Raw genomic sequence first — 16,947 nt, 5'->3', positions numbered from 1 at the left:
GAATTATTCTGCTATTTGATGGTTACTGCAGGCAGAGGTCATTCTTCACATGACTTTTTAATGAATTAGCTCTTTCATGAACATCTGGTTTCAGGTCACAAGACAGTGGCATGAGAGGCTCAAGGCTGAGGGAGGTCCCATCCACACATCTGTGGAGGCTGGTGCAGAAAGACTTGTCCTGTGGGCAGAGAAGGGAGAAGCAGCCTGATTTCAAAGTCCTCGCACAGCCAAGAGAGAAAGCCTCTAAGTCAGCCTTGCTTGGATGACCTTTCCCTCTTGCAGTGGCGTGTAATCTCTGAGTCATGGACCCCCTTTGAGAACCCGGGGATCACTATGGCTCCTTCTCACCAAAGATGTGCGTATGTCAGCTGCTCACACACATCCACATGCACATTTTCGTCATGCCAACCCCGGGGGTGGGGGGCGGTCATGGGTACCCTAGGATCCTTGGCATCGCAATCAGATGTTGCCTTAGAGTTTGGGGAAAAGAGCTTACTCTTGCTTCTTAAAATGTGGGTCATACCCTTTATATCACTTTTTTTAAGTAGGCTCCACACCCAGTGTGGGGCTTGAACTTATGACCTCGAAATCAAGAGTCCCATGCTCTACCGGCTCAGCCAGCCAGGCACCCCTAAATCCCTTTTTAAAATAAACGAGTCCAAAAAAAAAAAAAAGAAAGAAAAAAAAGGGGCGCCTGGGTGGCTCAGTCTGTTAGGCGACTGACTTCGGCTCAGGTCACGATCTCACGGTTCGTGAGTTCGAGCCCCCCGTCGGGCTCTGTGCTGGCAGCTCGGAGCCTGGAGCCTGCTTTGGATTCTGTGTCTCCCTCTCTCTCTGCCCTTCCCCTGCTCGTGCTCTCTCTCTCTCTGTCTCTCAAAGAATAAATACATGTTAAAAAAAATTAAAAATAAAATAAAATAAAATAAAATAAAATAAAATAAAATAAAATAAAACGAGTGTTGTGCACAAGTCAATTTAGAGGACCTGTACTTGGGGCACCCAGCAGGCTCAGTCAGTAGAGTACATGACTCTTGATCTCAGGGTCGTGAGTTCGAGCCTCATGTTGGACGTAGAGCTTACTTGGAAGGAAGGAAGGAAGGAGGAGGGAGGAAGGAAGAAAAGAAGGGAAGGAGGAGGAAGGACTTGTACTTAATGATATAACAAAGAATAAAGCACTGTCTAGTCTAGACTAACTAGTTGGTTTCACACAAGTTACTTGCCTTTGCCCCTCCTCTAAACATTTGTTCTGTGGCTTTGTTGTTCAAGGAACCCCCACAGTTGAGTCAGGAAGCTGAGACTCAAATTAGCCCAAAGCTGAGGGGAGTCTCCTTCCTATCCTTAAGCTTCAGTTTCTGCATCTATAAAAAAGAAGGGATTTAGATTAGTAGGCAGTTCTCAAGAGACCCTTTTTTGGGGTCTGTGAGGTCAAAAACATTTCATAACAAACTAAGATGTTACTTGCCTTTGTCGCTCTCATCCCAGGGCAGGTGCACAGTGGGGGTTTGCAGAAGCTGTGTGACATGTGATGACGTCATTGTGCTGAGAGCGTGTGGAATGTGTGCTGGTAGAGTCTTGTGTTTCAAAGATGCTTATTGTGATACACGTCAGGAGGTGAAACCCACCGAAACAAGATTATTCTGTTAGTTTCCTTATTTCTCACAAAGTACCACAAACTGGGTGGCTTAAGACAATAGAAATTTGTTGCCTTGCAGTTCTGGAGGCTAAAAGTCCAAAACTAAGATGTCGGCATCGCTGCTATCTTTCTGGAAAGAAAATTATATGTATATGTATATGTATATGTATATGTATATGTATATGTATATGTGTATGTATATGTAAATTTATATCTATATCTATCTATATCATCTATAAAAGATTTTATTTATTTTATAAAGGATTTTATTTTTAAGTAATCCCTACACCCAAGATGGGGCTCAAACTCATAACCCCAAGGTCAAGAGTAGCACACCCCATTGAGCCAGCCAGGCACCCAAGGGTTGCTTCCTTTTGAGGGCTCTGAAGGAGAATCTTTTCCAGGTGTCTCTCCTGGCTCCTGGTGGCTGCCAGCCACCCTTGGTGTCCCTTGGCTTGTAGACGCATCACTCAAACCTCTGTCCCCATCTTCACATGGATTTCTCCCTGAGTGTCTGTGTCTGTATCTCTACGTGGCCATCTTTTTCTTTTTTTAACATGGTCATCTTCTTTTTTAATGTTTATTTATTTTTGACAGAGAGAGAGAGAGAGAGAGAGAGAGAGAGAGCATGAGCAGGGGAGGGGCAGAGAGAGGGAGACACAGAATCCGAAGCAGGCTCCAGGCTCTGAGCTGCCAGCACAGAGCCCGATGCGGGGCTCAAACTCACAGACTACGAGATCATGACCTGAGCTTAAGTCGGACGCTCAACTGACTGAGCCACCCAGGTGCCCCTAACATGGTCATCTTCTTATGAGGACATCAGTCCTATTGGATTAAGGACCCACCCTACTCCAATATGACATCATCTTAACTCATTGTCTCTGCAACAACCTTATTCCAAGCAAGGTCACATTCTGAGGGAATAGGAGTTAGGACTAGGGACACAATTCAACCCAAACAGTAATCAATAATATTTAAGATGCTGAGACCAGAGTCTGACTAGGTGACTTCAAGGGTTCTACCCTGATGAAACATCATAAGATTCTAAGGTAAATTTTATTTTATTTTTTTTATGTTTATTTTTGACAAAGAGAGACAGAGACAGAGACAGAAACAGATCATGAGCGAGGGAGGGTCAGAGGGACAGGAAGACACAGAATCCGAAGCAGGCTTCAGGCTCTGAGCTGTCAGCCCAGAGCCCAACGCAGGACTTGAACTCACCAACTGCAAGATCATGACCTGAGCCAAAGTCAAATGCTTAACTGACTGAGCCACCCAGGTGCCTTTTTTTTTTTTTAAGATAATTTATTTTTAAATTATCTCGGGGCGCCTGGGTGGCTCAGTCGGTTAAGCGTCCGACTTCAGCCAGGTCACGATCTCGCGGTCCTTGAGTTCAAGCCCCGCGTCGGGCTCTGGGCTGATGGCTCAGGGCCTGGAGCCTGCTTTCGATTCTGTGTCTCCCTCTCTCTCTGCCCCTCCCCCGTTCATGCTCTGTCTCTCTCTGTCTCAAACATAAATAAACGTTACAAAAAATTTAAAAAAAAAAAAGAAAAAATAAATTATCTCTACATTCACTGTGGGGCTGGAACTTACAACCCTGAGATCAAGAGTCACATGATTTACCCCTTGAGTGAGCCAGGCATCTCATTGGCTACTATTTTTCTTAAATTTTTAAAAAAAATTTTCCTTAACATTCTAAGTACAGAACATAACAAATAGATTTTTACTTTTATTTTTTTAAGATTTATTATTTTAAAATGTTTATTTATTTTGTGGGAGAGAGAACACACGTGCATAAGCAGGTGAGGGGCAGAGAGAGAGGAAGAGAGAGAATCCCAAGCAGGCTCTACACTGTCAGCACAGAGCCCGATGCAGGGCTTTAACCCATGAACCTTTAGATCATGACCTGAGCCAAAATCAAGAGTCGAACACTTAACCGACTGAGCCATCCAGGTGCCCCTAAAGATTTTATTTTATTTTTTATGATTTTCTACTTTTTATTAAAAAAGTTTTCTTATATTTATTTATTTTTGAGAGAAAGAGAGAGAGAGAGAGAGAGAGAGAGAGAGCACAAATGGGGGAGGAGCAAAGAGAGAGGGAGACGTAGAATCCAAAGCAGGCTCTAGGCTCTGAGCTGTCAGCATAGAGCCTGATATGGGGCTGGAACTCACCAATGGTGAGATCACAGCATGAGCCGAAGTCAGACACTTAACCGACTAAGCCACCGAGGCGCCCCTAAAACAATTTTTTTTTATATGTTTATTTTTGAGAGAGAGAGAGAGAGAGAGAGACAGCGTGAATGGGGGAGGGGAAGACAGAGAAAGAGACACAGAATCTGAAGCGGGCTCCAGACTCTGAGCTGTCAGCACAGAGCCCAATGCAGGGCTTGAACTCATGAACTGTGACATCATGACCTGAGCTGAAGTCGGACACTCAACCCACTGAACCATCCAGGTGCCCCTAAAGATTTTATTTTTAAGTAATCTCTACATCCAACATGGGCTCGAACCTATGGTCTTGATCCTGAGATCAAGAGTCACATAGTGTACTGACTGAAGAAAGGAAGAGTCCTTTCTTTGTAGATCTGAGTTCTGACCAATGTCCTTTCCTTCTCTATGAAGAACTCACTTTAATACTTCTTGGAAAGTATGCCTACTTGGCAACAAATTCTCTGTTTTTGGTTTGAGAAATTCTTTATTTCTCCTTACTCCTTTTTAAAAGATTTTTTTATTTTGGGGGCACCTGGGTGGCTCGGTAGGTTAAGTGTCCGAGTCTTGATTTTGGCTCAGGTCAAGATCTCATGGTTCATGGGATCAAGCCCCGCCTTGGCCTCTGTGCTGATAAGCAAGGAGCCTGCTTGGGATTCTCTCTCTCTGCCCTTCCCCTGCTCATGCTCTCTCCCTCTCTCTCTCTCTCTCTCTCTAAATAAATAAATAAATAACTTAAAAAAAAAGATGTTTTTGTTTTTAAGTAATCTCTACACCCACGTGGGGCTCAAACTTATGACACCGAGATCAAGAGTCGCATGCTCTTCTGACTGAGCCTGCCAGGCGTCTGCCTCCTTGACTTTTGAAGGATAACTTCACTGGGTACAGGATTCTAAGTTAGTGAATGTTTTTTCTTTCAAAAAAAATTTTTTTTAACGTTTATTTGTTTTTGAGATTGAGAGAGGCAGAGCATGAACTGGAGAGGGTCAGAGACAGAGGGAGACACAGAATCTGAAACAGGCTCCAGGCTCTGGTCAGCACACAGCCCGACGCGGGGCTTGGATTCCCGTACTGTGAGATCATGACCTGAGCCAAAGTCAGACGCTCAACTGACTGAGCCACCCGGGCGCCCCCCCGGGTCAATGTTTTTAAAAAAAAAAATTTTTTTTTTTAAGTAGTCTTCATGCCCAGCCCGGAGCCCAGTGTGGGGCCTGAACTCACAACCCTGAGATCAATCAAGACCGGAGCGGAGATCAAGAGTTGGATGCTTAACCGACTGAGCTACCCAGGTGTGCCCCTCTTTCAACACTTTCAATATTTCCATCCGTTTCTTGCCTGCATGGTTTCCAAAGGGAAATTCTGTGTCATTCTTTCCTCTCCTCCATAGGTAAGTCCTTTTCCTCTGGCCTCTTTCAAAATTTGTCTTTGCCTGTGATTTTCTGCAGTTGGAATAGGACACGGTGGGTGTAGAGTATGAGGTCTTGGTCTTTTGGTGAGCCTGTGCCTGTGGGCTGTGACTGCCCAGGGCTTCTCGGCTCCCTTGCGCCCTTTGGTAAGGTAGAAAGGCTCGAGGGGGTTGCAGCTGGATATTTCCCTTCTCTTGGGTCTATGAGGCTCTGGTGAAATGGTTTCTTTTGAGGACAGGGCTTGTTAAGAGGAACAGAATCCTCGGGCTATATACCAAAACGGCTCCTTTCCCCTCTCCCCTGCTGAGGTGTGAGGGGTTTTTTTTCTGGGTCTTTACTGTGAGGATCTGGAAGGGCTCCTGGGGGTAAAACTCACAAGTGTGAGGGGCCCCTGGAGTTTTTAACTTTCAAGCTTATCCACGCTGAGCCTCCAGCAATATGTCGCCTAGAATACCTTCTCAGGTACTGGTTCCCGTGGAGTTTCTGCTCAGGTAAGTTGTGATTCTCTGCACCTTTGAGTTCACCTCTCCCAATTTGGCAGCTTGCCCTGTGACCTCAGTTCTCTGACAGGTCTAAAAATAATTGCAGATTTTCAGATTTCTCAGCTTGGTTTCCTGCTGTGTGAATGAAAGCAGCTTCCAATCTCCTCACACTGGAAGTCAATACTTATAAAATAATTCATTGTAACTGCTTTACGATGGTCCCTCGGATATGACAATCATTTATCCAGTGTCTGGCTGATGGAAATTCTAGTTGTTTCCATTTTTTCCCCTATTGTAAGCAATGCTGTTGTGAACATCTTTTTGCATGGCTCCTTGCACATATGTGGATGAGGGTTCTTTAAATTTTTTTTTCAACGTTTTTATTTTATTTTTGGGACAGAGAGAGACAGAGCATGAACGGGCGAGGGGCAGAGAGAGAGGGAGACACAGAATCGGAAACAGGCTCCAGGCTCTGAGCCGTCAGCCCAGAGCCCAGACGCGGGGCTCGAACTCACGGACCGCGAGATCGTGACCTGGCTGAAGTCGGACGCTTAACCGACTGCGCCACCCAGGCGCCCCATGGATGAGGGTTCTTCAAGGTGAACACTGGGAAGTGAAATTGCCGGATCGTAACGATTCGCACTTACCTTGGACTTGACTCCAGAGTGCCAGATTGCCCAGAGTGGCTGCACCCAGCGTGCACTCTTGAGCAGCGCAGGAGTTTCCTCTCACTAACTCCTCATCAGGGCTTGCAACTGTCACACTTGTACGCTTTATCATCTCATGGGTGTGAGGCAATGTTTTGCGGGTTTCCTTTGTATTTTCCTGACCACTAGTGAGGATCATTCACTGAAGCGACAATTCCTGAGCTCCTGTCTTGTGCAGGTGCTGATCTGGGCTTGGCTTGTGGGGGGCACATCCGTGGACAAAACAGACACGGCCCCTGCCTTCCCTGCCCTCGTGAAGTTTTTGCGCAGGTGTGCGTGTAGAGAGCAGGGTGAGGATTAGCGACGGAGAAGGGGTGGATTACAATTTGAAGTAAACCGGTCAGGGTACGAGGGGAAGGAATTATCGTACAGATCGTTGAAGGAAGAGCCACGCAGGCGGAGGGAAGGCGTCTCGGAGGCAATGGTTAACGGTAGCAGGGAGAGAGCAGGGGGCGGTGAGGCCAGAGAGGTGGGGGCGACGGCTGCTAATGCAGAGCTTCACAAGCTGGTGTGAGGACTGTGCTTTTCTACCTTGAGCACTGCTGGGAGCCCATGGTGTTCAGGAGAGCACCACGTATTTCTAGCTCCCGGCCCTCAGAATGGAGTGGGATGACACTTCCTGGCTGTCTTAAGGACGTATCAAGCCGTGCGAACAGTTCTGGCCACTGAGCTTTGAGAATTCGCTTTAGAGGCAGTTGATTACCAGTGATAATTTTCTAGAGCTTTTTACTCTTCTGCCAAGGCGACCAGAGTCATCCAAGTAGGATCCTGAGCTGAAAGCCCCAGTCTCCGATCAACGGTGGTGACGAGCGGCTCCCTGCTGCTGCCTCAGATGGATGTGCTGCATGAGAAAGAAATGATCACTGTTTATTTATTTGAGAGAGGGAGAGAGAAAGCTTGTGTGAGCGGGGGGCGGGGCAGAGAGAGAGAGAGAGAGAGAGAGAGAGAGAGAGGGAGAATCCCAAGCAGGATCCACACTGTCAGCTCAGAGCCTGACTTGGGGCTCGAGCTCATGAACTGTGAGATCATGACCTGAGCTGAAATCAAGAGTTGGACGCTTCACCGACTGAGCCCCCCAGGTGCCCCAGAAATGATCGCTATTTTAAGTCCCTGAAATTTTGGGGTTATTTGTTACCACAACATAACCGGGATCATCTTGACTGATACAGGGCCATTGTCAAGTTTTGAACTGCACAGTGAGAGAATCTAACCTACCTTTCCTTCCTTCCTTCCTTCCTTCCTTCCTTCCTTCCTTCCTTCCTTCCTCTTTCTCTCTCTTTTTCTTTTTTTCTTTCCTCCTTTCTCTTTCTTTCTTTCTTTCTTTCTTTCTTTCTTTTTTTCTTTCTTTCTTTCTCTTTCTTTAAAATGTGTATTTATTTTTAAAAGAGAGAGAGAGCAAGCATGAGCAGGGGAGGGGCAGAGAGACAGGGAGAAGGAGAATCCCAAGCAAGCTCCATGCTGTCAGCACAGAGCCTGACACGGGGCTCGAACCCACAAACCATGAGATCATGACCTGAGCTGAAATAAAATTGGACGCTTAACCAACTGAGCCACGCAGGCACCCCTATTTATTTACTTTCAGGGGGAGGGGCAGAGAGATAGAGAGAGCACAAGCAGCAGGGGACGGGCAGAGAGAGAATCCCAAGCAGTCTCTGAGCTGTCAGTAAGGAGCCAGATGTGGGACTCGACCCCGCGAACTGTGAGATCATGACCTCAGCCAAAACCAAGAGCTTAACCCACTTACCCGCTTAACACTTAACCCACTGAGCCATCCAGGCGCCCTAACCTATACTATAAAAAATCACAGCTACCAAATTGGGAATAGACTATCTAGAGGGTCAGAAATTAAGAGCCCACTGCAATAATCCAAGCAAGAGACGACAGTGACTTGCACTATGATGGTAGTGGCAGAGGTGGTAAGAAGCAGTCAGCTCATGGACATCGTTAGAAGGCAGGGCCAATAGGATTTTTCTGATGGATTGGATGTGGATGTGAAAGACTCAAAGGTTTTAGTTTGAGCACCTGGAAGAATGGAGTTGCTATTGACTGAGATGGGGAAGACCTCAGGTGGGCAGGTGCTTAGTTTGGGGATATTAAAGTTGACATACCTGAGACATCCAGGTGGAGATGCTGAGCCGGCCCTTGGCCTATAGGAGTCTGGGGTTCAGGAGGGAGGTCTGGGTCGGAGACGTACACTTGAGAATGATCAGCAATTAGGTGGTCTTTAAAGTCATGACAGTGAATGGAATGGAATCAACAGGGGACGGATTGTAGGTGCAGAAAAGGACTAAACCTGGGGGCTACAACACTCAGAGGCTGGGGAGAAGCAAAGGAACCACTGAAAAACACTGAGAAATACTCACTTGTGAGGCAACAGGAAACCTGGAGGATCGTGTCCCGGAGGCCCAGCCGAAAGAGTCTGTCAGGTAGGAGGTCGCGATCAGTTGTATCAAAAACTGCAAATAGATCAGGAAAGTGGCAGACAGAATTGGCTCTCCGTTCTAGCAACACGGGGCTCCGTGGCATTGTCGGTAGGAAAAGTTTTGGTCCAGCAGACAGCAAAAAATAAACAAAAATAAAAATAAAAAAGATGTGTCAGAAAAAGGGGCGAAGGGCTGAGTGGTACTCATGAATGATGGGAGGGGAGGGGTCAAAGCAGAGGGCTAGACTTCCATAGGACTGTAGGTGATTCATCTACAGTAGCAGGCAGGAAGCCAGCGGGTGGGGTTCAGAGATGGAGAGATAGATGTGGGGAGTGGGCAGTCTGCGGACTTCCTCTGCTGATCACGTCAATATCCACAGTGACCTCAGAAAGAAGGGAGGGGGGTTGGAGGTTTGAGGAGGGAGGAAGGGAGGTGAATAACTTGCTGGAGCATTGGGTGAGAAGTGAACCTGGGTTAAGTATCCTATGATTGCCAAGGGCATTAAGAGTCCACTTGAGGTTTGTGGTCATGAATTTAAAATGAAACCAGGCCGTGTGATGCCAGACGCATTTGGCTGGGCAGGTGCAGGTGCCGAGCAGGCAGCAAGTTGGAATTATCACCAGGGTTGTGGTTTGGCCCAGGGAATATTAGGAAGTGAGGAGGCAGGTTGCTGAGGGTGTGTGGAAGGCAGAGGGTACAGTGCTTGACCATGGAATGTAAACAGACACAGAAGAGGAGGAGGGCGTCGAGTCACTGGGGATGTGGTATTAGGACCAACTCAGATTTATTTCAGGAAGACAAGAATCTGAATTCTTCCGGAACACATATACACACCATTATCTATACACGGTCTAATCACATGTTCTCAGAGAATACTTGAAATTAAACAATGCCCGTAGCTCTGTATACTTAACATTTGTCTATTTTAATCTGTATTCACATGAGTTAATAGAAATATTAGAGGACAGAGAATTTATTTTAAATGAGATCACAAAAGTTGATTTGATACATTTCAGTGACTTCAACTAAGTAGTTTTTCCCCCCAAAGTGTTATAATCAACTTCATTCAGAAGTTTTCAATGGGGCACATGGGTGGCTCGGTCGATTAAATGTCCGACTTCGGTTCAAGTCATTATCTCATGGTTCGTGGGTTCAAGCCCCGTGTTGGGCTCTGTGCTGACATCTCGGAGCCTGAAGCTGCTTCAGATTCCGTGTCTCCTCTCTCTGCCCCTCCCCTGCTCACCCTCTGTCTTTCTCTCTCTCTCTCAAAAATAAACATTAAAAAAAAAGTTTTCAGGGGCGCCTGGGTGGCGCAGTCGGTTAAGCGTCCGACTTCAGCCAGGTCACGATCTCGTGGTCTGTGGGTTCGAGCCCCGCGTCGGGCTCTGGGCTGATGGCTCAGAGCCTGGAGCCTGTTTCCGATTCTGTGTCTCCCTCTCTCTCTGACCCTCCCCCGTTCATGCTCTGTCTCTCTCTGTCCCAAAAATAAATAAACGTTGAAAAAAAAATTAAAAAAAAAAGTTTTCAAAAATTTACACCTGACAGTAGTCAATGCCAAAGCTTAAATCTGCTATATACTCATACTGACTATGAGTGAACTCAATCTTACATGTAGTTAAGCAATGTCCACAGTCAACTATGAGGGCTTCATGTGCATTTTTTTAATTCTTTTTTTTTTAATGTTTATTCATTTTGGAGAGACAGAGACAGAGCATGAGTGGGGGAGGGGCAGAGAGCGAGGGAGACACAGAATCTGAAGCAGGCTCCAGGCTCTGAGCTGTCAGCACAGAGCCCGATGCGGGGCTCGAACCCACAAACCGTGAGATAACCTGAGCTGAAGTCGGAAGCTTACCTGACTGAGCCACCCAGGTGACCTGAAAAAAAAAAGTTTTTTTTTTTTAAAGAAGAGTAAGAGACACCAGGGATGCACACACATGGAAAAAGCCAGGTGAGGACACAATCAGAAGGCAGCCACCTATGAGCCAAGGAGAGAGGCCTCAGGAGAAACCAGACCTGCTGGCACCTTGATCTCAGACTTACAGCCTCCAGAACTGTGAGAAAATACATTTCTGTTTTCAGCCATTGGGTCTGTGGCACTTTGTACGTCAGCCCTAGCAAATCAATACAAAGATGTTATGTTAACTGAAATAAGCCAGGCAAATACTGTTTGATTTCACTTATATAAGGTATCTAGAGTGGTCAAATTCATAGAAACAGAAATAGTAGCGGAATAGTAGTTTCTAGGGGCTGGCGGAGGAGGGCAAAATGGGGAGTTGTTGTTTCATGGATATAGAGTTTTGATTTTGCAAGATTTTCATCTTGCACATGGAGGCTGGTGCACAACGGTGTGAATGTACTTTATTGAGCTGCACACTCAAAAATGATGAAGATGATAAATTGTTATGTGTATTTGACAATTAAAACACATACACACATGCATGTGCACACACATACACACACACACACACACACACACACACACACACAAGAAGCCAGTTGTTAGAAGGGTCATCTATGTGTGTATTGAAACTGCCAAGAATGAGGACATGAGAGATGGAACATCGTTTTGTGTTTACTGCACATACAGAGTCTTCTGCCGATTGTCTGTTCTTTACTTCTGTATGTATGTATGTATGTATGTATTTATTGAGCAGGCTCAAGCAGGGCAGACGGGTATAGAGGGAGGGAGAGAGAGAATCCCAAGCTGACTCCCAGCTCAGCGTGCAGCCCAGTGCAGGGCTCGATCCCACAGCCCTGGGATCATAACCTGAGCTAAAATCAAGAGTTGGATGCTCAATTGACTGAGCCACACAGGTGCCCCTGCCAATTCTCTGTTCTTACCTTCGACCACTTTTCTGTTGGGTTGTCTTTCTCGAATAGATTTTTTTTAATGTTTATTTTTGACACAGAGAGAGAGAGAGAGAGACACAGCATGAGCAGGGGAGGGGCAGAGGGAGAGGGAGACACAGAATCCAAAGCAGGCTCCGGGCTCTGAGCCGTCAGCACAGAGCCCGACGCGGGGCTCGAACTCACAGGCCGTGAGATCATGACCTGAGCTGAAGTCGGATGCTCAACCGACTGAGCCACCCAGGGGCCCCAACTTGAATAGATTTATAAGCATTCTTTATGGATTCTAATCACTAATCCTGTCATGCTTATGGAAATTACAGTGATCGTTTCCCAACATGTGATTCCCGCTTATTTTAATGTAATTTTTCATAAGAAGTCTTTGAGATCATTTTAGTCAATTGTGTCTTTCACCAGGTTGTGCTTTTTAGGTCTTATTCAACAGCTTCTCATACATTGTATCTAAAATTTCTGTAGTTTTGCATTTCACATTTGAGTCTTTAACCCATACTATTTGATTTCTGTTTTGGGTTCGGGAGTGCATCTTCATGAGTATATTATCAGGGGCTTCTAAAAGAAGTTTAAAAAAAATTCTGTAAGATTATAAAAAAAATCTATTTATATTTAATTTTTTCAATGTTTGCTTATTTATTTTGAGAGAGAGACAGAGCACTAGTGGGGAAGGGCAGAGAGAGAGGGAGAGGGAGAATCCCAAGCGGGCTCCTTGCTGACAGCAAGGAGCCCAACGCGGCATAGGGCTTGAACCCAGGAACCAGGAACCCAGGAACCCAGGAACCCAGGGACCATGAGATCATGACCTGATCTGAAATCAAGAGTCAGTATAAATAAATAAATATAACCAAGTATTGTTATTCCTGCACTTTATCCTTAATTACAGAGACTGAAATCCATTTCCTTTATTAGTGGTAATCAGTTTACCCAAAGTTTTTCTGTCCCTTTGTCACCTCTCCCTGACTCTAGACGATTCCTTTCACCCCGGGATTGTAGTTGTGTATTCCTAGGTTAGAGGAGGAACATACTTCCGTGTATAGCAAAGAGCCATCACAGTTTGTCTAGGCGTTCTCTTTCCTATATCTGTGGTAAGAATTTGCTATTAATTTGAAGGTAATGGGGCTCTTTTGGAGATTGGTTGACGGCCTTTTGGGGGGATGTTTGGGAAATCATTCTTATGACATTTTTAATTAAACAAATTTTATTTTTAAGTAATCTCCACCCAATGTGGGGCTCGAACTCACAACCCCGAGACCAAGAGTTGACTGCTGAGCCAGGCAGCTGCCCCTCTTATGACGTTTTTATTGATCAAAAGAATATGAACATTCTGTATTTTGTGGTCTGCTTCTTTTGTATTTTCTCTATAAGAAAAGCCAAGCATTGGGGTGCCTGGTTGGCTGAAAGGGCATGTGGCTCTTGATCCTGGGGTCATGAATTCGAGTCACATGTTGGGGGTAGAGATTACTTAAAAATAAACAAGTAAATAAACTTAAAAGAGGTCAAACATCCACCATAAAGATAACTATTCTATTTTTTAAAATACTTTTTTTAAATGTTTATTTTGAGAGACAGAGAGAGAGAGAGAGCATGTGCAAGCAGGGACGGGGCAGAGAGAGAGGGAGAGAGAGAATCCCAAGCAAGCTCCACACCATCAGCTCAGAGCCTGACATGGGTCTCGATCCCACAAACCATGAGATCGTGACCTAAAGCTGGATGCTCAATCGACCAAGCCACCCAGGTGCCCCAAGGTTAACTATTTTGGCATGTATCGAGGGTAGGGGCACCTGGCTGGCTCAATCGGTTAAGCAACTGGCTTCAGCTCTGGTCATGATCTCAAGGTTTGTGAGTTCGAGCTCCACTTTGGGATCTGTGCTGACAGCTCAGAGCCTGGAGCCTGCTTCGGATTCTGTGTCCCCCTCTCTCTCTCTGACCCTCCTCTGCTCACTCTCTGTCTCTCAAAAATGAATAAACGTTAAAAAATTTAAAAAATATATATTAAAAAAAGTAAAAGGTTAACAGAGTTTTTAAGAGTAATTTTAAAAAACATTTTTAATGTTGAGAGACAGAGAGAGAGAGACAGAGTATGAGCGGGGGAGGGGCAGAGAGAGAGGGAGACACAGAATCCGAAGCAGGTGCCACGCTCTGGGCTGTCAGCACAGAGCTCAAACTCATGAACTGTGAGATCATGACCTGAGCCGACGTCGGACGCTTAACTGACTGAACAACCCAGGTGCCCCTAAATTGTCTTTTTAAGATTAAAGAGAGTAATTACTCTGGAAGTTGGAGCATTAGAAGGAAACCTTTGGGGATGACATTTTGAAATTAAGATGTCTTGTGTTGAATGAAAAGGAGGGAGGGAGCATTAAATTGAGGGGCCAAGACATGACCAACGTAGACACTGAAGCTCGAACGGCAGAGGATGTGTTTCGTTTCCTTTGGTTTACAGAGTCACTTGCCTGTTTGCTCTGTTTGTAAATACGCCTTAGATTGAAGAAATGCATTTTGGTGCCAAATAGCCCCTGCTTCATCAATGCTTAAGATTAAATTCTGGATTCCCAAATAAAATGTCAGAATCTCAGATTTATTTCCTATGGACTCCCCCTTCTGAGGGCCCCTTTGTGATCAATTCCGGTCTTCTTTGTTCACCGTTTAGACAAAACAGGGCTTGTGGATAATTTTTAACTCCCCATTACTATGCCTTTATTCTCTCTAGAAAACTGTACCTTTCCTCCAAGGTAAATCTAAGTAATTTACCAAAGATGCGGAGGAAATGTTTATCTTGAAATGCAGCTTTCCCCAGGGTGGAGTTTGCCGGCTCTCTGGCTTGCTCGGGTAACAGTGGACAGCTGTTTATAACAGGAACCGAGGACTAGCACGTCTCAGTGAGATGGCAGGCAGACAAAGGAGGAGGACTGAGAACGATCAAACTTGGAATTGGGCCAGGACAATGAAAATCAGCATCTCCTCCCCTTAATTCTTTCATGAAGCCCTACGAGACTTTTCAATGACCACATGTGGTCAGAGGTCAGATGTTGGGTTTAGATCTCATCCCAAAGGCACCCATTGCCTCCGGACAGCATGCTGTGGCGTTGGCTGGCTAAGCGTAACTCAGAGAAAAGCATCATTGATCACTGGATCTGATGGTTTAGCGGAGCAGGGTTTCCTTGAGATCTACCTGTAGGTGTGTTGGTGTATAGACCCACCTCTACTTCGGTTGAAAGAAAATTCATCGGAGTCTGGAGTTGAGTGGAGAACCTTAATTGCCGTCCATAATCAGTCACATCCGCACAAAGGAAAAGGGCTTTGAATTTTGGAAAGATGTTTGTTTCACTTAAAAAAAAAATTTTTTTTTTTTAATGTTTACTTATTTTTGAGAGAGAGAGAGTGAGAGAGAGAGACAGAATCCAAAGCAGGGTCCAGGCTCTGAGCTGTCAGCACAGAGCCTGACCCGGGGCTCGAACCTGTGAACCATGAGATCATGACCTGAGCCGAAGTCAGATGCTTTACCGACTGAGCCACCCAGGCGCCCCTGTTTGTTTCACTTTTGTACATGTTTTTGCATGTGTGACAGGTGCCTCCTGCAGTAAGGGCCGGAATCACCCAGGGCTCCCTTCTGGCTCAGTGGAGGGACTGTCAAAGGCCATCGGGGGTTACTTACTGGCTCTGAGAGAAAAGATTGAGGAGGCAGCAATTCTGATGTACAACACATTGTGAAGCGAACCCCCGGTGTCGGTAAACCTAAGGTGAGCGTTAAGCATCCGCAGACAGACCACGGTGGGCAGGAGTAGTGAGCTCTGTTCTGGCTCCACCTGAAAAAGTGCAGGGGCGCCTGGGTAGCTCAGTTGGTTAAGCATCCAACTCTTGGTTTCGGCTCAGGTCATGATCTCATGGTTTGTGGGTTCGGGCCCCACATCAGGCTCTGTGCTGATGGCATGGAACCTGCTTGGGATTCTGTGTCCCTCTCTCTCTCTGCCTCTCCCCTGCTCGCTCTCTATCTCTCTCTCAAAAATAAATAAACAAACATTAAAAAAAAAAAGTGCAAAGGGAGGTGGCTGGGGCACAGTGCTGGCTGGCGTTTGCACCACATAATCTTGGAAGGCAATTTCAAAGAAAATGCCTAGAAACAAGCTTCAGTCTGTTACCAGGCTTGATAAAGCACCCCAGTTTTGCCGAAGGCATTTTAGAGGAAAATAATTTACTTGTTCTAAAGCTTGAGTACTTCTGGTGAATTATGAAGGCTAGTTACCAGCCATATGTTCAAAGAACTTGAATTCTTTTTTTTTTAAATTATAAAAATTATACATGCTTGATATGAAGAGAAAAAAATCAAACAGAACAGAGTCAAATGAAATCAAGTCTGTCTCCTGTTCCCTCGTTACTCTTCATTCCATGCCCAGCGGACTCACTACAAACATTTTCCTGGTGAATGTGTTTTTAGACATTTTTGAAGCAGATACAAATTTGTCCCTCTTTTTAAAAAGATCTTTTTTTTTTTTTATTTTTAAGTAATCTCTACACCCAGCATGGGGCTTGAACTCACAACCCTGAGATCAAGAGCTGCATGCTCAACTGACTGAGCCAGCCAGGCGCCCCTACAAACTCGTCCTTTTAAAAATCAAATAGGGGTGCCTGGGTGGCTCAGTCAGTCGAGTGTCTGACCCTTGGTTTCGGCTCAGGTCATGCATGATCTTAAGGTTTGTGGGATCAAGCCCCAAGTTGGGCTCCGTGCTGAATGTGAAGACTGCTTAAGATTCTCTCGCTCTCTCCCTCAACCCCTGCCCCCCTCTCTAAAATAAAAAAATAAAAATAAATAAAAAATTTTAAAAAATGCAAATAGATTCATACTTTTGCATAATTGTTCTATGACTTGACTCTGAATCCCGATCGTCATTCTGTATCAACTCAGATTTACCTAATTCTTTTTGAAATCTATAAAGTATTCCATTGTATGTTTGTACTATAATTTATTTAAACATTCTTTGTTGATGGGTGTTTGGGTTTTTTCAGGATTTCACTATTATAAATAATGTTGCAGTTATATATAGTTATATATATGTTTGTATTATTATTATTATTATTTTCAACGTTTATTTATTTTTGGGACAGAGAGAGACAGAGCATGAACGGGGGAGGGTCAGAGAGAGAGGGAGACACAGAATCGGAAGCAGGCTCCAGGCTCTGAGCTGTCAGCACAGAGCCCGACGCGGGGCTCGAACTCACAGACCGCGAG

General features: G+C 45.3%; 1 long non-coding RNA gene across 1 annotated transcript; it reads right to left on the bottom strand.

Annotated features, from left to right (window-relative positions):
- Positions 1-1,220: 1,220 nt before the first annotated feature.
- On the bottom strand, positions 1,221-9,934 carry LOC122479900. The gene is made up of 3 exons (XR_006296469.1): positions 8,799-9,934; positions 7,139-7,276; positions 1,221-1,358 (listed from the first exon to the last, which is right to left on the bottom strand). It is a non-coding gene; the product is annotated as an uncharacterized LOC122479900 (long non-coding RNA).
- Positions 9,935-16,947: the final 7,013 nt, after the last annotated feature.

The sequence above is a fragment of the Prionailurus bengalensis genome, chromosome C1, assembly GCF_016509475.1.
Source record: "Prionailurus bengalensis isolate Pbe53 chromosome C1, Fcat_Pben_1.1_paternal_pri, whole genome shotgun sequence".
Taxonomy (NCBI): Eukaryota; Metazoa; Chordata; class Mammalia; order Carnivora; family Felidae; genus Prionailurus; species Prionailurus bengalensis.
Note: the sequence above shows the minus strand (reverse complement) of the source record. Positions and strands in the feature narration are given on the sequence as shown.